We start from the raw sequence: 24948 nt of genomic DNA on the forward strand, positions 1-24948 counted from the left end.
AAACCCATTCCCCATGGAGGGAGAACCACTTTAATGGGCTGTCACTCAACTCGTCTTCATATCAATTGAGAACAGTCCCCTCAGAGTAATTCCAAACCAGGGAAATGCAGGAAAGGAGTTTTGCTTGTTTTCTAAAAAATGAGTAAGTGGCAATCCTCAATATTTCTCCATTTCTTCCTCTTGTTTTCTAAATGTTTATTAATGCACAAGACTTTTCCATTTCCCACTCGTTGGTATTTACCTGACATTATTGCTAATATTTTCACTTTACCTTCATTTGAGGTTTCCACCTCCACAGAGTCAAACCTTGACTCTGCAATGCAGTCTGTGTATCTTTGGTCTACTGTGATCTTTGCAAAAGTATCATGGGTTATGAGATCAAATTAAAGTCAGTTTGGGTAATTAAATTTTCTGTTTTCCTTTCATTTAATTGTGGCACCTTTCCCACATCTTCTGATTCTCCACAGTGCTGGTCAGTGCACTCTGTAATGTTAAATCTCGACAATACCTTTCCACAAATTTCACATCTGTGGGATAAGGACGTGATTTGTAAGTCACATCAACAGGTGCATTCAATGCAAAGTGCAAGGCAGGCAAAAACTGAGGCCCAATGGAGATATCTGGGAATGTTTTTAATATGTTGGACAGCACTTCAGAAACTCTGGCAGGTAATGGGAAATACGTAAAGGTAAGGGGAGCCCTGACCATTAGGTCCAGTCATGACCGACTCTGGGGTTGTGGCACTCATTTCGCTTTATTGGCCGAGGGAGCCGGCGTACAGCTTCCGGGTCATGTGGCCAGCATGACTAAGCCGCTTCTGGCAAACCAGAGCAGTGCACAGAAACGCCGTTTACCTTCCCGCCGGAGCAGTACCTATTTATCTACTTGCACTTTGACGTGCTTTCGAACTGCTAGGTTGGCAGGAGCAGGGACTGAGCAATGGGAGCTCACCCCTTCGCGGGGATTCAAACCGCTGACCTTCTGATCGGCAAGTCCTAGGCTCTGTGGTTTAACCCACAGAGCCACCCGCGTCCCTTGTAATGGGAAATAGTACTTTCCAAACTCTTCTCCGCCTTCCTCTGGAGAGAGAGCCAGGCAAGGAGCAAGTGAGCGCTAGCCAGGCAGCCATTCAGTGAGAAAGTTGAGGATGCGATGGTGAGGCCAGGCTGGGCTCTGTGGGCCAGAGACTCCAAGCAGCAGGCAAGGAAGGAGGGGGAGCCGGGGGGGAGCCCGCCAGGACGTGCCTGGGTGGGACAAGGATCCCCAAAGAAACCAGTGCCTGTGTGGGGATGCCTGGTTCACGACCCCAGCCCCCCATACTGCGCCCCTGCTACTCAAACCCCTGTTGCTATTCCTGTGGTCCTCTTCTTCAGTGGGTGGCTTCTTCTACTCGTGTAGGCCTCTGACTTTCTGGTCTTGCAGTATTCTTAGTTAAGTAGGGAACCTACAAAAGTAGTGGAGGCTGTATGCTCAATGCAGACAGTATGCTCAGCAGAGTGTCAGGGTGGGGGGGAACAGGTCAGTAGTGTATTATTATTATTATTATTATTATTATTATTATTATTATTATTATTATTTTATTTCTCAACCCAAGAGAGTCATCAGAAAGATACTTATACAATAGTGGTAAATACAACTCAGCATATGAATATTAACCTAACACATAAATTAGGAGAGTCATATTTCTTTGTGCAGGTAGGTTGCTTTTTGAACTATAAAATATAAAGTCCCAACAGATTTCCTATTACCGTTTTAGTAAACCAAAGATGAGGGTAACAAAATAGGATTTCCTGACTTTATTTTATTTATATTATCTGAAATTATTATTATTTGGTTTTACAAATATAAAATTATAACAGCACAACCATACACATCCATATTTAAAGATTCCATCGAATCTCTGGACTTCCCACATTCCCCTCTGTGGGTTCTATTCTCAACCTCTCCAACTGCATATTATTCACTCCATTTTCTCCATAATATTTGCTTCTCCATTCTTTGTTAAAGTTTTGGTCTTCTTGGTTAGTAGTGTATCATTACTCAACAACTTTGCAATTACTGCATTTTTACAGAAAGGGGAGGGGAAAGAGGCACTCGCAGCACTTTTTGGCTCAAAATAATATGGGTACATCTGGACTTGAGGCATCAATTGCTGTTCCTTGCTCCCTCGGGCAGCAAAATGTCTTGGGCAACCCTGCAAAGTTTAACCTTTTTATATACATGCTGGGTTTTCACCTACCACATTGGTCCAGACATCAGTGATTTTACAAGTTAGAAGCTAGAGGATTTAGAAGTCAAAGCTGTCATGTCGCCTGTATAAGACTCAACAGCCTGGAACCACACACTGAGGCAAGAGGCAGTCTTCTCAATCCCTTAAATACCTCATCTATAACACCAAGCTCCGAAAAGTGATAGGAGAAGATTGACATTCAAAGCAATCACTTCTCTTCAGTCGCTTCCCACCCCCACTCTCCATGCACTCATGGTGAAAATGATCCCATCACTGTAGTTAAGGTTTAACTTAACTACACTGTATGGGTCAGCAATCTCAACAACATGCAGCTAATAAATATTTTTCTCAGCCTCCTCAAGCAAACAGATATTGCTTAGCAAGTCTGAAAAATAATAGGTTTTATCAACAGTCAAAGCACCATGGCTGCTCCCTGGCAGTAAACTAGAGTGAAACAGTGAGCTGTGGTCCCATTTTCTGTGGGCCCTAAGATCAGAATACCAGCCTGGGAGGAACCGAGCAATGGTGTGAGCCACCATCATATAGAAAAGAAAAGAAAATTCCTTCCAGTAGCACCTTAAAGACCAACTAAGTTAGTTCTTGGTATGAGCTTTCATGTGCATGCACACTTCTTCAGATACATCTGAAGAAGTATCTGAAGAAGTGTGCATGCACACGAAAGCTCATACCAAGAACTAACTTAGTTGGTCTTTAAGGTGCTACTGGAAGGAATTTTTTTTTGTTTTGACTATGGCAGACCAACACGGCTACCTATCTGTATATAGAAAAGAAGTCGCTCTTAATCCTTAGCCACTTGCCATTTAAGAAAAATATTAGCAATGGCCAAAGGAATCAATGGATACATTTCTGACAATTTCATAGATGATAGGAAGGGAGGAAAAGAGGATGAAATCTATATTCTTTTTTCTTTTTCTTTTTAAAAAATTATACTTTTCAAATTTATACATTTCATTAATTTTACAATCATTTTAACATTTCAGAGTTTGACTTCCTTCCCCCTCTTTCTGCGGTTCCTTAAATTTATTTTTAATATCTTCTGCATATCCAAATTAATTTAATTTGCTCATTTAATTATCTACTTTAAATATATACTCTTATGGAACTGCAGGTTATTACAATAATCCTGCCAGTGTTTTTATCTGTTTGCAATTTATCTGTAAATATTCAATAAACCATTTCCATTCTTTTATAAAAAGTTTGTTATCTTGATTTCATATTCTTCTGGTAAGTTTTGCCATTTCTGCATAATTTGCTGGGACTTCTGCTTCTTTCCATTTTGGGGCAAGTAAATCAAATCAAAACTTTATTAGCAAAGCCAACAGGCCACAGCTATACAAGAGTTAAAAGTGAAAATAGGGATAAAAGGAAGAAAAGAACAAGCAAAAGGAGGTCCGTCAGATGAACAAGTCTGTCACTCAGATGGTGGCCCTCAATTTCGCAGCTCTCTCGATGTACCTCGCGACCTTCTCTGTTATCTGACTATCCGTATCAGATAATAGAAAATACAGTGTAATGTCTGGTGAACGGCCGGGGTTGGAGAGAATGAGTGGAGTAATAATCTCATTCCTTAGGTCTTTGTAAAGGGGGCAAGATAGAAGGACGTGGGACACTGTTTCCGTGTTACCATCTCCACATGGGCAAAGTCGTTTTTCAAATGGAGTCTTTTGGTAACGACCTTCGAGTACAGCAGAGGGAAGAACATCCCATCTAGCCAATGTAAAGGCACGTCTGTATTTTAGGATGGTTAGTTTAAACAAATATGAAGCTGGAGAGTCAAAATGAGAAGGGGGAAAGTAGGTATACCATGGGCACAGTTTCTTTAAGATAATCAGGTTGTTTTGTCGTTCAATGTCTTTCAGGCGCTGGCCTATTAGACTCTTTGCTTTAATGAGGCCCATTGATAGTAGGGACTGTGACTGCAGACCGCATGTAAGGAGTTTTTGATGCACAGTTTTGAACCACTTGCTTTTGTGAGGGTCTTGCATTACTAGAGGCAGTAGACCAGGTGGATTCAGATTAAGACGAAGCCAATAGTTGAATGTTCTCTGCCAGGTCCGAGTTTCCACAGATGGAAGGCAGGCCTCGAGTCGTAATGCTGCGTTTGGAACACAGGAGGGGACGCCGAATATCTGCCTTAGAAATTTAGACTGCACAGTTTCAAGACTGGAGCAGCGGTTCCCCGTCCAGATTTGTGCCCCGTACAGTAACTGCGCCAGAGGTTTTGCTTGAAAAACTTCAAGGGCTGCTGGGATGTATCTGCCCCCCTTCGTGTAAAAGAAGCGGGACAGCATCTTGATACTTTGAGCTGCTTTTTCTTTGGCACATTTTTGATGGACATCCCAGGACCCGGTCGACTGGAAAACGATACCCAGATATTTGAAGGCTTTAACCTGTTCAATTGTCTGGTTATCCATCCTCCAGCTGTACTGTCTGTGTTTCCTTGCAAAAACCATAATTTTGGTTTTCTGATAGTTTATTGCAAGTTGCTCTCTCCTACAGTATGCTGAAAATTCACCTATGAGCCTATTTAAGCCTATTCTTGTTCGAGATAGGAGTATCGCATCATCAGCATACAAAAGCACTGATATTGATTTGTCAGCCAGTTTGGGGGCGTGGAAGTCCGGAGATGACAAACAGTTAACCATATCATTGATGTAGATGTTGAATAGAACTGGGGCCAGGATGCAACCTTGCTTGACCCCCTTACTGACAGGAACTGGTCCTATAAGATGGCCATTTAACGAAGTTCTTACATGCAGCACCGTGTCTTTATATAAACAGCTGATCAGAAATAATAGTCTTTTGTCTATACTTGATGTGCTCAATTTATCCCAGAGTCTTACACGTGGAATTGAATCGAAAGCAGCCTTTAGATCGATAAAGGCTGCATATAACACCCCACGGGATTTTTTGGCATATTTGTCAATTAAATAGGCTAGGGTGAAGCAATGGTCTATGGTGGATCTGCCTTGCCTGAAACCCGCTTGCTCTTCCGCTAGAATAGCTTCAGTTTCCAGCCAGCTAGTTAGCTTGATATAAAGATGTTTGGCATATAGTTTGCTGGGTATAGGCAGAAGGCTGATTGGTCTATAACTCGCCGGGTCTGTCATGGGTCCTTTTTTATAGATTGGGATAATTATTGCCTCAGTCCAACCATCTGGGAGTAAACCCGTTGAGTCGATCCAAGAAAATAAAGACGCCAGCAGGGGGGCCCACCAGCCAATGTTGGACTTCAGAAGTTCAGCAGGGATGTAATCATTCCCTGGGGCCTTGTTGTTCTTTAATTGTGCGATTAAATTCTCAACTTCCTTTGCAGTTACTGGTGGCCAATGAGGTAGGTCCTCCAATTGAATGCATAGTTTGTAATGTTGGGCTTCCTGGTCATAGAACAAAGATTGAAAATGGCGCAACCACTCCATTGGTTCCACTGTACAGATGGAATTAGTACGCTCCTGGTCCAGTAGACCAGATATGGTTCGCCAAAAGCAAGTAGTATCTTTCTCGTGCGATGCCTTAACCAAACTGTGCCATGCGGCTCTTTCAGCTTCCAGTTTCTTTCTCCTTAGTAATTGTTTGTAAGACCGTCTCAGATAAATATAAGCATTAAGTAGGAGGGCAGTCCCTGATTTCCTGTATCTCTGGTAGGCTGTTCTCGTTTGTCTCCTTGTTTGCCTGCACTCCAGGTCAAACCAGCTAGCTCCGTCCTTTGCCCTCTTTGTAGCGGAGCTATGTATCACTGTTGTTAAATGGGGCAAGTAACATTCTGGCTGCTGTAGTCACATACATAAATAAACTTCTAAACAATTTAGGTATTTCTGTCCCGATAATTCCCAAAAGAAATCTATATCCTTTGGTTGTCTATTAAACATCATGTAGGGGCACTTGTGTTTCACATTGAAGGTGACCAGTGGATGTTTCTCCCACCCACTTTTTCAAAAGGCTTTTGGTTGCCATGGCAAAAGGCATGGCTCCTGGGCCATTTCCCCCCACAATGCCTCTGTGTAAGCCATGCTATGTCATCTTTCCAGGAGCATTCCAGTGGGACAGCAGGGGCAGCCATTTTGCCCAGAAGGATGCTGTGCCAAAACGTGAAGCATTTGTACATAGAAGCATTGTGAGGGAGATGGCCCAGGAGTATGCAAGCTGTTTTGCTGCCACTTCCCACAGTGGTAAGAAGTCTTTTAGAAAGAAAAGGAAATCAGGAAGGGAGATGCCACAGCTGCCTTCAATTTGAAATGTGAGTCTTCTCCGTCCTGATATGTGGGTCAATTTTCACCAACCTCTCTCAAAACCGGCAAAAAGTGCCTCTCCACTTATGATGGCAAAATACCTTAGCATCACAAGATGATTTCCCATTAAGTTGTTTCTTTTACTGCATCTAGATTAATTTTCAGAATCTCATGTTTAAATTGCCATCTCGTTGTGTTACTTTTTTAAAACAAACAAACAAACAAACCCCTCTTCTGTCTTGCACTAATGTTAGAATAGCCCCAGTTTTCCACTGCTATTATGGACTTATCACTTTGGTTCCCTGTACTTTCCCACATTTCCACTGCCTAGGTATTTGAAAATGGTGTTTCCAACAGTTATGGAATGGCAGGTAAAACTTTTTGAATATGCTGAATGAGCAATAATGACAAATAAAATTCAACACCAAAAAGGGTCAAAGTTCACAGAAGAATGGAGTAAATTTATGACATATATAGAATTGAACTGTAGAAGTTTAAGAACTACAGCAGGACTAGGATAATTCTTGTGACGTGTAGAAAAGCAGAAGAAACTGTAAGAGGAGATGTACATTATGAAAACTGCAACTGGGAGGGAAGGAAGTCGAGGCACGATTTAACGCAGTGTAAATAAGATGACGTTAAGAATGAATGTAAAGATTGTTTTATTTTGTTTTTTGGAAAATGACAATAATTTTTTTAAAAAAGAAAAAAAAAGAAAATGGTGTTTCATCTATGGCTTCCCTTCAGACTCTTGCTTCCTTCAATGCTTGACTGTAACACACACACACAAAAAAAAATCTGGAATCAAAAGGAGGGAAGGTCCCAATCCAACAGTGCTCTAAACAAATGGCTTAGAGAGGCTAACTGGCTTATCACCACTTTTCCTGAAGAGTCAGAGAGAGGGCATCAACCTGCCCCATTGAATTGTTGCAGCTATCTTCTTAAAATGTTTGGTTCGCTTGCTCTGGCCACAGCTGACTTACGTGACTAGATAAAAACTGCTGCTCCTGAAGCAAATGATGACTGCCACTACTGAAGAGGTTGGGCTGATATGGGGCTGCAGCCCCTGCTTCTCTTTCTGCTTCCTACATTTCCAAGTACACAGAGACCCAGCAAAAAGAAATCAAGACACCATACCCAAAAGCTAGTGTTTTCTAGGTATTGTTCTGCTTCCATCTCCAAAGCATTACTTTATGGATGCCTACAGCTGGCGCTGCAATAATAGGCTGATTCAGTCCATCACATCCAATCAGCACTAAAATGAAATAAACATCATCATAATATGTGCTCATACATTTGCAGCACACATTTTGGAAGGAAAGCATAAACCAGCATCGACATAAACATAATATCTTTGAGAGAGTGTGGGAAAGATAGATAAAGTCTGAACACAAAGTATGTTTTTCTGGTGGAGCTTTTGCTTCTGCTCATAATGCCATTTTCTGAGTTGGTTTTTTTTGTGGGGGCAGGTTTTCTTCCAAATTAATCTTGTGGAATGCTGTTTGGGTGGCTAAAATCTATTTTTTGTTCCCTTTACTCTGCCAAGATGCGAATTTAGGCCAAGCTTAGCAGGAAAAATATGTGCCACTTGGGAGATTCAGAAGTGTTTGGCTGTTGTTATTTTAACTTCTTGCAAAGATGGAACACCATTGCCTTCATTGCTAAAACCAACTAATTTGAAGAGTCAAATATAGCAATCTTTTATGATATAGAGGCCCAACGTAATATGTTCCTGTGAGGGGTAATACTGGAAGGTTCCTGTTTCTTTTCTTTCACTCCCAGATTACAGTAGTTAGAGGATAAAGTAAACTCTCGACCAAAGGTGACCAACCTGGTGTTCCAGGAGCATCCTGTGATGCCTGGGGATGCCAGGGAAGACCTTCATGGGTACCATAGAACCCATGGCTAGTGGGCTGCTCTACATGAACAGAATTTTGAAGTACCTTTTCTCCGTTGGAATAATGTCACATTGTATTATTAGAAATATGACATCATTCAAGAGAGAAAATGGTGTCTTCTACAGTAGCCTGGTAAAATTCAATGTTCCCTTTCCATCACCAAGTGTATCTGAATTGGGCATTCCCCGCTCACACACATATAACTTTCAAATACAGCTTTTATACTATGTTTAAAAGTCTGTGTACTTGCACCTGAATTTAGAACATGTGTCTCTAGAACAAGGATGGGCAGACTTCAGGCTGGTAGAACCTACCTTGGGTTTTGTTCAAAAAGCCAAGGATCCAATAGACCAACCAAAGTCAGATGAAAAATAATAGTATAGGAGGGTGAGAGCAGACATAGAATAAAGGAACAGGGTTCCTCTGAGCACATTCTCAGCTCAGAGAACTGTGTTTTGATGCTCAAATTGGACTCACAATCCTTTCACTCAAAAACCCATTCTTGGTTCCTCTTCCTCATCCACCACAGCTTTTCCAACAGCCTAATTCCAGCCGCCAAAACAGCAACAGTTTTTGTTTTTGTTTTTTTGTTACTAGTGTTAAATGACTGGGAACCAGAAGATCCTGGCTGACCTACATCAAATCACCCAGAAATCTAGCAGTAGATTCAGATCTACCTTCTCTTCATTCCCCACTTTAAAAAGGTCTTGTCAGGGGTTCAGGAGCAGAGGCACAAGAAAGGGAGGAAATGGAGAGCGAGGGGGAGGAATCCGAAGGAAACGTAAGCGATGACAGTGGTCCGAGGTCTCTGAGTCTTTCCAGCGAATCGGAAGATTCACAGAAAGGGGCTCCCATGGTCAGAGCAAGGGGGGTGCCTAGGGGGACACCCCAGGAAGAAGGGGCCAGAGGGGACTCAGAGAGCAGCAGTTGGAAATCAGGACCAGCTTCCCCACCAGAGCGCAGTAGGGGGGAGGAGTCCCAGGTATCGGGATCAGGCTGCTCACCACCAGCGGGAGGAGATGAGTCAGGATTGGCCACGCCTCCATCGGAGAGCGGGGAAACGGTCAAGAGGAAGGTTGGAGGCTGGGCGCGCACGCCAAGTTCAAATGTACAGGCGAGCGGCACAGTCGGTAGCCCGGATAGGGAGCCAGGTCCTAAAGCCCGCCGAAAGGAGGGACAGGAGTCAGGGGGGTCAGCGTCAGAAGAGTCCAGAAAGGAGGAGACCCAGGGGGGCAGAAGGACCCAGAGGAGAAAGGAGAGACGGAAGAGGTGGAGTAAGGCTAGAGTCTTAAATTGGTGTACAGGGGGTGGAGACTCAGACGGAGCTTCGCCGATCTAGGTTCTAAGATGTAGAGCTGCACGCTGCGGCTTGGAAATGGAAACTGAACTTAAATAAAGACTTTTGTACATTATTACTGACTAGCGTTGGTCCTCGGTGAGCTGGGACCTAGAGGCAGCTCTGACAGGTCTTCTGTACAAATTCCACTGCAGTGAATAGGAGAGCAGCAATTTTTTACTACTTCCATTAATTTCCCTGAAGCATGCACAAGAGAATTTGCCAGTCGATTGTGCCCCTAATCTGCTTACATTCCTCCTTTGGGGTCTTTATTTTTAAAGGGGGCATCACTATAGCCTGATTGAATTTAGTGTTGAGCAAATGTGTCTGTAGATGAGATGTTTCGTTCATTTCATATCCATAGTTTATGGTCCATTTCATGAACACTGATCACATATAATTTATGATAAAAATGCATTTATTAATTATGCAGATAGCAAGAGAAAATATTTTCTCCCATCTGATTATTAAGAAACAGCCATGAATATTAACGGTCAATCCATGACCTCCTGATGAAGATTAACCATTCTGGACAAGATTTATATTATTGGAACTTAATGCAGGATTTCGGAGATGTGCTGATTGACTCGAAAATCTCAGTGAAATTTAATGCTTGAATGATTCATCTCTAATATCACCACAATGAAATATTTCCATCTGTTTGTTTGTCTTATCGTCCCATGTACTCAGTCATGTAATGATTCAACTGCATATTGCACATTTTATTATATTAAAAAGAGAGCAAAGAATTCAGAATAAAAAATAAACGATCCAGGCAAAACTTGTGCAACCTTGACACGAACTGAAAGAGCTAATTCCTTTCAGGGAACCCCTAAACCTTATGGTGCAGGGCAGGTAAGAAAACTTTAAGGGATTTCCCCATGTACTTTTGTTTGCAAGTCACTTCAGCTGCCATTTCTGATATAGAAATGCAATGAGGAAATTTCAGCAACAAATGCAAGAAAGAATAACTTAAGGCTATAAAAGCGTTAGGGATGCGGGTGGTGCTGTGGGTTAAACCACAGAGCCTAGGACTTGCCGATCAGAAGGTTGGCGGTTCGAATCCCTGTGATGGGGTGAGCTCCCATTGCTCTGTCCCTGCTCCTGCCAACCTAGCAGTTCAAAAGCACATCAAAGTGCAAGTAGATAAATAGGTACTGCTCCGGTGGGAAGGTAAACGGCATTTCCATGCGCTGCTCTGGTTCGCCAGAAGTGGCTTAGTCATGCTGGCCACATGACCCGGAAGCTGTACACTGGCTCCCTTGGCCAATAAAGTGAGATGAGCGCCGCAACCCCAGAGTCGGTCACGACTGGACCTAATGGTCAGGGGTCCCTTTACATTTATAAAAGAGTTATTTAGCTGAATTAAAAGAAATACTGAAGCATGTGTTTCATGAGAATTTGAGGCCCCTCCCCCAGTAAGGTGGTAAACAGAGAGAGGAGACGGAGAGACAGGAGGGACTTAGAATGTTCTGTGAAACACAACCAATCTCGGTGGGAAAGAACCTTGAGGAACAGAGTCTTACGTTCTATTCATGGATCATGCTTCCCTTAGCCTACACTTCCCATACTTCAGTACTTATTACAGTGGTACCTCAGGTTAAGTACTTAATTCGTTCCAGAGGTCTGTACTTAACCTGAAACTGTTCTTAACCTGAAGCACCGCTTTAGCTAATGGGACCTCCTGCTGCCGCCGCGCTGCCGGAGCACAATTTCTGTTCTCAACCTGAAGCAAAGTTCTTAACCTGAAGCACTATTTCTGGGTTAGCGGAGTCTGTAACCTGAAGCGTATGTAACCTGAGGTACCACTGTATTTACATTTACTAGTCACTTTTTTAACAAAAGGGATTCAAAACAACTTACGAAGTATAAAAACCAAAGCACAATAAGAACCTGAAAAAATATATGCAGGTCTAACAGATTCCACCTCACTAAAAACAGGCCCAAAACACCTAAAACACTCCAGATTAAGAACCAATAGAAGCATTTTTACCTGGTACCTGAAAATCGATAATGATGGTACCAGACATGCCTCCTTGGGGGAGTATTACGCAAGTGGGGAGCCATCATTGAAAAGACCAGTTCTCTTGTTACCACCCTCTGTACCTCCCTCAAAGAAGAGCCTCAGATGATGACCAAAGGGTTCATGTTGGTTCAATGTGGGAAGAAGCAGTCCTTGAGGTATTGGGCTATAGATCAGGTGTCATTTGCCCACAAGTTCACATTTTAAACAAGACCAAGTAGAGAATGTGTCCCTCAAGAGTCTTTGGATGAAGTAGAAGCCAGAGGTAGAATTAGCTTCACCACTGTCTTTTGAATATAGCTCATAAATCAGTCCAAACATTGTGCAGAGATGGAAGACTGAGAGTCCCAACTGAATGAGGAATGCAGGAGCAGGCAGATACAAAACAGTTTTATCAGCAAGTTGTGCCATCGAAAAGACAGACTGTGTCAGCTATTATAGCTGCTTAAAGGGTAATTCTGGCCCAACAGCTACATAAAAAATGACAACTGCTTATTCAACACATCAGCCCAGCTTTGAGGTCATCTAAGAGAAGCATCTGTTTCCTTTTAACTAAAAGAAACATCATTGAATCTCACTGTTACAATGCAACACCTTCATCCTGTCAGATGGGTGGCTGCAACCGAGGCTGAACTGAAAACTGAGTTCTGTCGTTTTTCACACATCACAACTTCAGAAACTGCTAATTGAAAATCACTTACAAGGCCGAGGTTCTGCCCTGATTTTTGTGAGCGAACATAAAATACCTATCAGAAGGTGGAAGGGGAAAGTAACCTTGTTCTGGCAAATTAAGAAAACAAAAAGAACAAGGTTTAGGGTTAAAAGTGACAAGACTTAACATGTAAGAAATAGGCTTTTTTTAACCACTTTTCATCAATTAATGAGAAGTTGCATTCAAAAATTAGCAAAGAGGAGAGAAACACTTGGTGAAAGTATCCTGGGTAATGCAGGGTTTCAATGGACTTACCTTGTTTTTGAAAAGTTTTATAGGTATCCTTTCTTAATTTGTTCACATCATCTTTGCAATGATCTGCATTTGTGTTCTTGCTTTCTGGCACCTGCCCTTCCTGAAAACTGCATAATGCCCAACAGGGGAGGCTGCATACTATGTGCCTTCACGTTGATTTTTCATACAATTCATTTTTTTATTTTTAAGTAACACCCTTTTGTTTTTAAAGAAATCAGAAAGAAACAGTGTGTGTGTTGTTGTTTTTTTAAAAAAGGTAAATGGATGCACTTCTCAAAGACAAAATCAGTAAACACACCAATCTCAGGCAGTCAGCAGATGGGTAAATCTGTCTGTTTTAGTTTCTCATAATATATTTGTAAGGTGGGAAATGCTGTTACGCATGTTTAGGGAAGCTTTTAATGTTTAATAGGTTATTGTATTTTAGTGTTCTGTTGGAAGCCGCCCAGAGTGGCTGGGGGAACCCAGCTAGATGGGCGGGGTATAATTATTATTATTATTATTATTATTATTATTATTATTATTACTTCTACTACTACTACTACTACTACTACTACTTCCATTTGCATGGCTCCCAGTTGGCGGCCACCCCAACCTCAGTGTGACAACAGGACAGGAGGCAGGAGAGCAAGTGAGAAAATGCCCCAGATGAGCTGTAGACAAACAGCCAGGGCAGACCAGGGCAGCTTCCCCACAACCATCCTTCTCTCACACCAATACCACCACTTCATCCTCAGCAGTTGGAAGCCAAGGAGGAGGAATGCAGCAACAAAGTAGGATGGTGGCTGTGGATCTGTCCCTGCCTGGCCTGCCTGTTCCATTGAGGCTCACTGGGGCGGCAGTCTGGGGAAACTGGGCAAGCAGAATTTGCAAACTGTTTTTTAAAGAGTGAGGTGAGTCATCTGCAGTTTCATCGTTCTTGTACAATGTTTCTTGTAGTTTTTAGCTGTATTTAGTGCCTAGCCCTCATCCTATAGCTAATGTGACCAGATGCAAAGGAAGAAAGGGCTTTTACCGGTATATATATGGTGGGAATTTCAGCAGGGGTCAGCAAAGTCACCCACCAATATTCCCTTCCATGTACCAGCACAATAGGGTGGTCCTTGTTTGCACTTAGCCAGGTCGTCTCCTTGTGTAGCCCAGGCTTTGGCAAACTGGTACCCTCCAATTGCATCTTCTATCAAATCCAGCCAGCATGGAGGGCACCAGGTTGGCAACAGCTGCTGTAGCCAATGGGGACAGTGCAGCATCTACATTTTAGTTGTAGGACCAAAGTTCTGCATCCACTTTTCAGAGCTTATTGATTCCCCCGCCTCCTCCATGTTTGCCAACACTTACAGCTGGCTGCTCTGCAATAAATGTATGTGGGAAAGCAATATGTAACTAACTTTGTTTGCAGATTAAAAGGCTTCTTGTTTCAAGCCTGGATTTTAAAAAGAAAAACAAGCAGAAGGGATAATAACCTAGCCTAAATTATTTATGAATAAGAATTCCCCCTACTTTGCAGTTTTTGAGTTTATTTTGTAGACAAATTACCCATTTCTTTTATCACCCGGCAGGAGGAAGAAAAAACAAAACCGGGCCCTAAATGCCAGATACAGCTAAAAACTACAAGAAACATTTTTCACCAAAGAGAACGCTGAGCCAGCCTGCAAATTGCTCATCTTGCTCTTTAAAACGGTTTGCAAATCCTGCTTTCTGAATGTAAGAGTACATTTTCAGTTCAAATCATTTTGGTTGTTTTTTGTCCCATTCTGTTTTTCCCCTCTAGAACTAAAAAGAAACTAAATATCCAAAGGAAAAACCTTCCTGGATATTATTTCCTTTATTTGTCACAACACAAAGAGATTTTGAGGGGCTCCTGTTGACTTACTCAATAATTAATATCTCTGTCAGGCATAAGCAGTTGGGTTACAGGTCTCCCTGCTTATCAAAGCTGGAGATGTTCATCCTTCAGCCTCCCTTTGCCTATAGTCTATTTAAAGCATGTAATGAGCTAACCTGTCAGAAAAGCAGCACAACAGTTTGCACGGGCCATAGGAATATTCTTCTTATCAACTGAAGGAGAGAGGATTTGGAGAGGAAGATTTCTAACCTCTTCCAGTCCTGCTGGGTTTCACTGCTTAGTGCTGACAGACATATCAAAATGATAAAGAGTTTGAATAAGAGAACAATTTTTATTCTTATTTTTATTATATTTAAATCCCACCATAAGAGCATAAGCCTGTTGGACCAGAAGAAAACCCCACCAGGTCCTGCGTTCTGACCTCATAGTGACCAACCAGACACCCATAGGAAGCCCACAACCCAAACTTAAGCGCAACAGCATTTCCCACACCCGAAGTTCCTAGCAACTGCTGTTCAGAGGAATATTGCCTCCAAAAGTAGAGGAGGAAGGGGGAAAAGGAAATATAAAATAATAAAAATAATTTATTTATATGCTGCCCATCTGACTGGGTTGCCCCAGGCACTCTGGGCAGTGTCCCACAAATTAAAACACAGTAATTATGGTGCTGGAGGAGACTCTTGAGAGTCCCATGGACTGAAAGAAGATCAAACCTATCCATTCTTAAGGAAATCAGCCCTGAGTGCTCACTGGAAGGACAGATCCTGAAGCTGAGGCTCCAATACTTTGGCCACCTCATGAGAAGAGAAGACTCCCTGGAAAAGACCCTGATGTTGGGAAAGATGGAGGGCCCAAGGAGAAGGGGATGACAGAGGATGAGATGGTTGGACAGTGTTCTCGAAGCTACCAGCATGAGTTTGACCAAACTGTGGGAGGCAGTGGAAGACAGGAGTGCCTGGTGTGCTCTGGTCCATGGGGTCACAAAGAGTCGGGCACGGCTAAACGACAACAAACTCTTCAAAATTAAAAACTTCCCTATACAGGTCTGCTTCCAGATGTCTTCTAAAGGTTGTATAGTTAATTATTTCCTTAACATTTGGTGGGAGGGGGTTCCACAGGGTAGGCGCCACTACCGAGAAGGCCCTCTGCCTGGTTCCCTTTAGCCTCACCTCGCAATGAGGAAACTGCCAGAAGGCCCTCAGAGCTGGATCTCAGTGTCTGGGCTGAACAGTGGAGATAGTCATTGCTGACTAGAAGCCAGTAAAAGCCTTATTCTTCATATGTGTGTCTAATCCTCTTTTAACCCCATCTGTTGTTGCCACGGCGGAGCTAGCTGCTTGGGCACCTGGAGTGGCGCACAGGCCGTGCACCTGGGGCTGGGGTGAGCCACCCAGGGGGTCGGGGCAATCGGCACCCATTGGGGGCGATCAACGTGGCAATTGACGCCCAGGGGGCCGATTGGCGCGGTGATAAGTGCCCAGGGGGTGTAATTGGTGCGGCAATCGCTCCCGATTGGCGCCCAGGGGGGTGGCATGGTGATCCGCCTGGGGGGATTTTGTCACACACATCCTCAGGGATGACACCCAGGGCGGATCACCCCCTAGCACTCTCCTACGCCCCTGTGTTGTTGGTGTCTGTCAATACCTTTTGTGGTAGAGTGAATTGCATAGTTTATGCACTGTTTATGCTCAAGGTGACTTATATAGTTACACACACACACACCCCTCCTTATTTTATCCTCACAATAACCCTGTTCAGCTCTCGCTCTCTCTCTCTCTGTGTGTGTGTGTGTGTGTGTGTGAGAGAGAGAGAGAGAGAGAGAGAGAGAGAGAGAGAGAGAGAGAGAGAGAACCATTCCTGGAGGAGTTTTGTGACAAAGGATGAGCATATACGTGGCACTTAAACATTAAGGAGAAGGCAGGCATCTCACCTCAAACATTAGAAAAGGGGAAGACTGATGGCTGCGCCAGGTCTCAGTTCCCTGCTATGTACATCTGTCATACAAACTGCTAAACCAGAAGGATGCATCATGGGTAAAGAACCTGCAGTGACATCTCTTTTTATATTATATCCATCTTCACACTGGGAACTGAGAAATGATAACAGGTGTTCACGGGTGGACAGAGGTGAGGATTCAAAGCTAATGCCAGCCAACCCATTTTGGTTGAGAAATGTATTGTTTACTTACTTTGAGGTTATTTTCCTGATTCTTTGTTCCTTCTATATACTGTTTATGAGAAGAAAATTGGTTTATATATAAATACAGAATTAGGTTTTTTAATGGACCGAAGGTTATAGCATCCTGTCCCCTAATCTGGTTTGGGATTTTGATCTGAACCTATTCAAATATTTATATTCTCATGTGTCATTTTCTGTCATAGCTGCACATATTTCCAAGATAATCCCAGCTTTAGATTGGATCAGTATTTGCTTATAATCAAGAAAGATAACCGAAGCATTAATAGTCTACCTCCCAGTGGGAAGGAGGAAAGTTCTGGGGTGAAAACAGATTACCACACAGGTGAGTAGTCATCACAAACAAGATTGCTTATAGTGAGTAGATACAACATAAGACAGAGCTCCTGCCTTTTTAATACAGTACATTTTGACAGGTGTTACTTATGTTGGAGTTAGGATAGGAGTATCCACCAAAAATGTCCCCCACTATTCATGGTACAGGAGCTCTGCCTTCCATTGTATTTGGCAAGTTTGGATTTAGAATGAAATGCAAGGGAAGTCCATGTCAGGAATCTGACAGTGGATGTAGAACATATAGCCATTGTTGCTAGTAGTCATCAGTAGCCTTATCCACCATGAATTTGTCTGATCACGTTTTAAAGCCATCTGTGTTGGTGGCCCTCAACATGTTCTTTGGTAGCATCGATTCCATAGTTTAACTACAAGTTGTGTAAAAAAAAAACCCTGCTTTCATCTGTCTGTCCCAGTAAGAACAAACACGCCTTAGGGACATTTACATCACAGCAGGAGACACAGTTTGTTAAATTAAACATTAGTTGATAGTTGGTATTTTCAGATTCATATCCCTGAAAAATATTATGTCAGGGAATTTCACTTTTAAAAAGAGCTTCCTTTCCTGTTTCCATTGTGAATGAACATATATGGGGCAAGAGCAGGAGAGCTGAAGAAAGCAGTTTTCAAACAGGAGGCAAATGTACAAATGATGCTGAATTAAAGTTGGAGAACCAAGCCGCCCGATCAGTGAGTTCCGACACGCTGTGCTAAACCTGTGCAGCGCAGAATGGGGACTCGCTTCCGTGGTGCCAGAAATCGCGTCTGCACATGCTCAGATGCCGGAAATTGCTTCTGAACAGGCGCAGGTGCCGGAAATCGCGGCTGTGTGTGCAATCCAGCCCATGGAGGGATCTCCACTGGAATGAACCAGCCCAGGTGAGGTAAACCTTGCCTACCCCTGACACAGACTATATCCCATTTTAAGTGAGGTAGGTTAGGCCAAGAGAAAATACTTTTCTGACACCATGCCATGAATCTCAAAGGTCTAACATGGATTTGAATCCACATCTCGGTGGCCCATGTCCAATGCACATGCATAAGAGATGGAGCATTGCAGATTGTTTTAAGGGGCCTTTAAGTGTGGCGAAAGGTACAGAATAGAATACTCCCCATCTATTTACAATTCCACCTTGAGTTTGGGAGAGGAAGCAAAAGCACGGCGTTGCGGAAAATAGGGCTTGGCATGCTTGATTGGGCTGAATGAAAACCAGGCATTACTTGAACCATTTTGGAATTTTTCAGTGTCTCAATTGTCAATCTCAACATACAATTTTCTGAAAGCTGTTTGACTGTGACAGTCAGTTCTGACCCTGCGCTCATGTGTGCGTGCCAAAAGAAAAGATGCCAACAGAAAGAAGCTGTCCTCAATTGAAAGCTGAATCATCTCCAAATGTGAAAATCCAACACGTTCCTCTTTTCCCATTTGATATTTTAATAGTTTGCACAATCCTGCCAGCACCCTTTAGAGCAGATGATGATACCATAATCAATCCTTCAAATGAATGAAAAGTATTCATTGCCCTGAAAAGGGAGCAATATTTCATCCCAGTGGCTCAAGGGGATAGCTAAATTCCACTGCATGACACAGATGCCATCTGTCTCTCAAACCATTTAGAACAGCGTTCTCTAGCTAAAGACAGTGCCTTCCCTCCCTAAAGAATGCAAGAGTCTATCTACAAATGGGAAAGTGGCTGCCACCATATTGGCCGGTGCATATTCTGAGATTTGCTGCACTTTAGATAGGTGCTACCACATAGCCCCTCTTGCAAAGTGTCCTTCTGCCCTCTTTGGAGGAAAGAGCCTTTAGATGGTTTGGACTGCAACAGCTTCACTAGCTAGGTTTGATGTAAGGGTGGCTAGATCTGTCAGTTCTGGTTTCTCTCATTTCCTGTTTTTCCCCCCAATCTTAAATTCAGTCCTCTACCTTTCTGCATCAGTTTGCAAATTTTATATTAAAACTCCTTATGAAAATTCATCAGGATTTTAGTGAGATTCCCCCCTCCCTCCTATACACATTTCCTTTCCCTCAAAGTTTCCAAGCCCTATTTTTATACAAATTTAAACCTGGGTTTCAGATATATATTATTTGAACCCCAAAATATACTCTTTAAAATCTCAAAGGACTCTCCAATGCACGTGTGGTTAGATGTTTGGGACCAAAGACTTGCTTAAGCAATGCACCTCTCTCTCACTCTCTCTCTCCCCACCCCTCTACTTCAGTTGAATAACTCCAAAAGCATAACTTAGAGAATCATCGAACCCGTGCATTTAATCAGACACAGAGCCCAGCTATTAATATGCAAGATGATAGAGATAGATACCGTATTTTTCACTCTATAAGACGCACTTTCCCCCTCCTAAAAAGTATGGGGAAATGTGTGTGTGTCTTATGGAGCAAATGCAGGCCGTGCAGCTTTCACTGAAGCCAGGAGACCAAGAGGGATCAGTGCACACCGAATCCTCTTGCTCTCCTGGCTTCACTTCGCTGGAGAGGCGCTGTGCAGCTTTTCCTCTCTGCTCAGTGCCCCTTCAGTGAAACGGGAGGAGAAATGGAAGGGGCTCCTCTTCTCCTGCCACTTCGCTGACGGGGCGCTGTGCAGAGAGGGAGAGCTGCGCAGTGCCCCTTCAGCAAAGTGGCAGGAGAAACGGAGCCCCTTCCATTTCTCCGCCTGCTTTGCTGGAGAGGCGCTGAACAGAGAGGGAGAGAATATCTTTTTTTTCTTGTTCTCCTCCTCTAAAACTAGGTGCATCTTGTGGTTGGGTGCATCTTATAGAGCGAAAAGTACGGTAGATGATAGATGATAGATAGATGATGATGATAGATGATAGATAGATAGATGATAGATAGATAGATGATAGATATAGATAGATAGATGATAGATGATAGAGATAGATAGATAGATAGATAGATAGATAGATAGATAGATGATAGATAGATAGATAGATAGATGATAGATAGATAGATGATAGATAGATAGATAGATAGATAGATAGATAGATAGATAGATAGATGATAGATAGATAGATGATAGATAGATAGATAGATAGAGATAGATGATAGATAGATAGATAGATAGATAGATAGATAGATAGATGATAGATAGATAGATAGATAGATAGATGATAGATAGATAGATAGATAGATAGATAGATAGATAGATATAGATGTAGATAGATAGATGATAGATAGATAGATAGATAGATAGATAGATAGATAGATAGATGATAGATAGATAGATAGATAGATAGATAGATAGATAGATAGATGATAGATAGATAGAGATAGATAGATTAGATAGATAGATGACAGATAGATAGATAGATGATAGATAGATAGATGATAGATAGATAGATGATAGATAGATAGATAGATAGATAGATAGATAGATAGATAGATAGATAGATAGATATAGATAGATAGATGATAGATAGATGATAGATAGATAGATAGATAGATAGATAGATAGATAGATAGATAGATAGATGATGATAGATGATAGATAGATAGATGATAGATAGATAGATGATAGATATAGATAGATAGATGATAGATGATAGATATAGATAGATAGATGATAGATAGATAGATAGATAGATAGATAGATAGATAGATAGATAGATAGATGATAGATAGATAGATAGATAGATGATAGATAGATAGATAGATAGATAGATAGATAGATAGATAGATAGATGATAGATAGATAGATGATAGATAGATAGATAGAGATAGATGATAGATAGATAGATAGATAGATAGATAGATAGATAGATAGATGATAGATAGATAGATAGATAGATGATAGATAGATAGATAGATAGATAGATAGATAGATAGATAGATAGATAGATGATAGATAGATAGATGATAGATAGATAGATAGAGATAGATGATAGATAGATAGATAGATAGATAGATAGATAGATAGATAGATGATAGATAGATAGATGATAGATAGATAGATAGATAGATAGATAGATAGATATAGATGTAGATAGATAGATGATAGATAGATAGATAGATAGATAGATAGATAGATAGATAGATAGATGATAGATAGATAGATGATAGATAGATAGATAGATAGATAGATAGATAGATAGATAGATAGATAGATGATAGATAGATAGAGATAGATAGATTAGATAGATAGATGACAGATAGATAGATAGATGATAGATAGATAGATGATAGATAGATAGATAGATAGATAGATAGATAGATAGATAGATGATAGATAGATAGATATAGATAGATAGATGATAGATAGATGATAGATAGATAGATAGATAGATAGATAGATAGATGATAGATAGATAGATGATAGATAGATAGATGATAGATAGATAGATAGATAGATAGATAGATAGATAGATAGATAGATAGATAGATAGATAGATAGATAGATAGATAGATGATAGATAGATAGATGATAGATAGATAGATAGATGATAGATAGATAGATAGATGATAGATAGATGATAGATAGATGATAGAATAATATAGTTCAACTTCTTTTTACAAAGCTCACAGCAGATGGAATATATGTCCCAGTTCAACTTCTGCCTCTATGGGGAAAGTATCTGATAGGAGGCTGCCGGGGTCTTATTAAACACCAGCCATCTCTCTTTTCGTAAACTTGCATCTATATGATAAATGAAAAGAAGGAGAAGGCGGGAATGACTTGTAATTAATACTATGTGCATAATGGGTTGTATAATGGGTTTTATAACTTGTTTACTCAGTGAGTGGGACTGTAATAGGCTTTGACCTTTTGAGTCCTATTACAATGGTATCCAAAGAAATGAGACATGGTAGAAACTATGCAGCGAAAGTATCATTAATGTTGGATGCTTTGCTAATTAAGAGCGATTTTCTATCTGGCAATTAAGCAGGTACAAGTTTGTGGGGGGAGGAGAAAAGGCCTAAACCTCATTTTATGAACAAATCAACAAAAACATTCATACGTGCTTTTTCTCGTCACCATCTTGTTAAAGTGTATGGAATTTTGGATGAGGTGTTTACCAGCACACCCTGGAGGAAAGTGCAAGAGGCAGAGAAATGGGGAGAAAGTTGCATTTATTCAAATGCAACAGTAGAAGCCCCGCCAATCGAAAACCAAATTATGTAAGAATGGGGAGGTGGGTTTGAATTAATGTATTATGAGGGAAGCATCTCCCTACTCCTCTGACATGTAAGCTGCATTCCCCTTCCCTGCTAAGTGAGCCTTGGGAATGTCAGCCCAACATGCACACCCAGACCCCATTGCCCAGTGTTCACAAGGACCTAAAGGACAGCCCCAAGAAATTACCCAAACAGAAGGCTGTGGAAGGTGACTCAAGAGTGCCCTAAAACCCCATAATGCCTCAGAGTGCCTGTCAGTTGAGTGCTTATATTCCTTTACCAGCCCTCACTGAATGCCAACAGGCCAAATAAGTACGTACATCAAGAGCAAATCAAAGAACTCTACAGTTAGGAGTAGGAACGATGGTCCATGACTCCTCTAGCTTTATCATCACAATGCAAAATGGGAACCTAAACAATTTCCCAGTGCTGCCCCTGAGCCCAACCCTATGCAGGTTAGAATGCTGACCTGTCTTGCAGCCTAGTCTATATTTAGTTCCCACTGAGATCCATGACTCTTCTCTCAAATAAGCCTGCCCAGGATTACAACTTTTGTTGCCTGTTTAAATGCCACCTAATTCTCTCGTTTTTAGGGACGCGGGTGGCGCTGTGGGTAAAAGCCTCAGCGCCTAGGACTTGTCGATTGAAAGGTCGTGGTTCAAATCCCCGCAGCGGGGTGCGCTCCCGTCACTCGGTCCCAGGGCCTGCCAACCTAGCAGTTCGAAAGCACCCCCGGGTGCAAGTAGATAAATAGGGGCCGCTTACTGGCGGGAAGGTAAACGGCGTTTCCGTGTGCTGCACTGGCTCGCCAGATGCAGCTTGTCACGCTGGCCACGTGACCCGGAAGTGTCTGCGGACAGCGCTGGCTCCCGGCCTATAGAGTGAGATGAGCGCACAACCCCAGAGTCTGTCAAGACTGGCCCGTACGGGCAGGGGTACCTTTACCTTTAATTCTCTCGTTTAAATGAATCATATAGTTATCAATGAAAGCTGTTTTCTCCAATGAACTGGACATAAATACAGTTTTTTAAAAAAAAAATGAATAAAGATCAAGAAACCTTCATGAACCTTGAAGTGTGTGATACATATATTTTACTACCTGCAACAACTTGTATTCTCATAGTGTGCCAGGGATCATATATTTGGATTAGGACTCTGAAACCCCATTACTTCTCCTATCTCTGTTTTCGCAGACACAAAACTCCCTGTACACAGCAACATTTAATGTATCGGATGACAGATTTGGGGGGGGGGGGGGTTATACAAAAGCTAATTTTACCAATGCTTTGTTTTCCTAGGTGTCTTGTAAGATTGTATCGCACATAACAGATTATTTCAGAATGCATAAAACATAGACCGATACGCGCCCTTAAAACCACACATTACCATTTCTTCCAAGTTCATCAGATTTCAAGGTGAATAAAAGAATAATCACCATTAGAAAGGGGTTGGCATTTTATTAATGGCTTTTCAAGAAGAACACATTGGTTTCTCCAGTGCAGAACATCAGCAATTAAGTTTCTTAGCTGTTGCACCTTTAACTACTGATTTACGGACTCTTTGTTGAGCTCTTATCTTGCAAAAAGCAGAAGCTATCAGGCCAAAGAGAGTTGAATTGCCCAAGTTACAATGCTTAATATTCTATGTCAGGCAGCTACTGAGGGCCTATGGGCTTTAGAGGAATTCATTTAGTGTTACTGGCATATTAATTGCAAAAGGAGACAGTTAACATTTTGGAGCTGCTTTGCCATAGGAATCTTCTTTTTAAAAAAACCCATTTGTTCTACATTACATGAAAAAGTGGTCTTTTTTAAAAAAGCATTATAGCTAAATAGTAGCAATGCTTCTCAACACCAGACACTGTCTCCTCCCTGACTGTCCTCAATCAGCTTCTCTGTGATGTTGAATGCAGTGTTAATTTGTACAAACTATTCTGCTAGTTTGTGTTTCGTCAGTTTCTCCTATGCAAACCCCATATTCCAAGACATGGGCAGGCAAACTAAGGCCCAGGGGCTGGATCCGGCCCAATCGCCTTCTAAATCCGGCCCGCAGACGGTCCAGGAACCAGCGTGTTTTTACATGAGTAGAATGCGTCCTTTTATTTCATTTTATGTACACTGTGCTATTTTTACTTGTTGTTAGCCACTCTGAACCCGGCTTTGGCCAGGGAGGGCGGGATATAAATAAATAAATTATTATTATTATTATTATTATTATTATTATTATTATTAAAATGCATCTCTGGGTTATTTGTGGGGCATAGGAATGCATTCATTCCCCCCAAAATGTATATATATATATATATATATATATATATATATATATATATATATATATATATATATTTGCTTTCGTAGATTTTCACGGGTACAGGAATGCAGGTTTTGGTGTCCTCGGGTGTCTTCCCGTGTAAAAGTTGGGGTGTCTAGGCGACGTTTCGACGAGGTCTCACTCGTCATCTTCAGGCTGGTGCTTTCGGCTTCTTGTTACTGGAACAGAGCAGGATCTCAGTGTTTGAGTTCCTATAAATACTGTTGAGGGGGTGTGGTGTATAGCCTCCAATTAGCCCTCCCCACAAAAACTGACACCAGATCCAGAGGCACACAGAACGCCATCACCAATCAACCACACCAGACCCAAACCCAGACCCTCTCCACAGATAAATTACAGACACCATCCAGTAGCCAAACCATGGTGGCACCTCCGGATGCTGCACCCCCCTGCAATCCCTACACAGATCT

Source organism: Podarcis melisellensis (genome assembly GCF_964234715.1).
Source record: "Podarcis melisellensis genome assembly, chromosome: 5".
NCBI lineage: Eukaryota > Metazoa > Chordata > Lepidosauria > Squamata > Lacertidae > Podarcis > Podarcis melisellensis.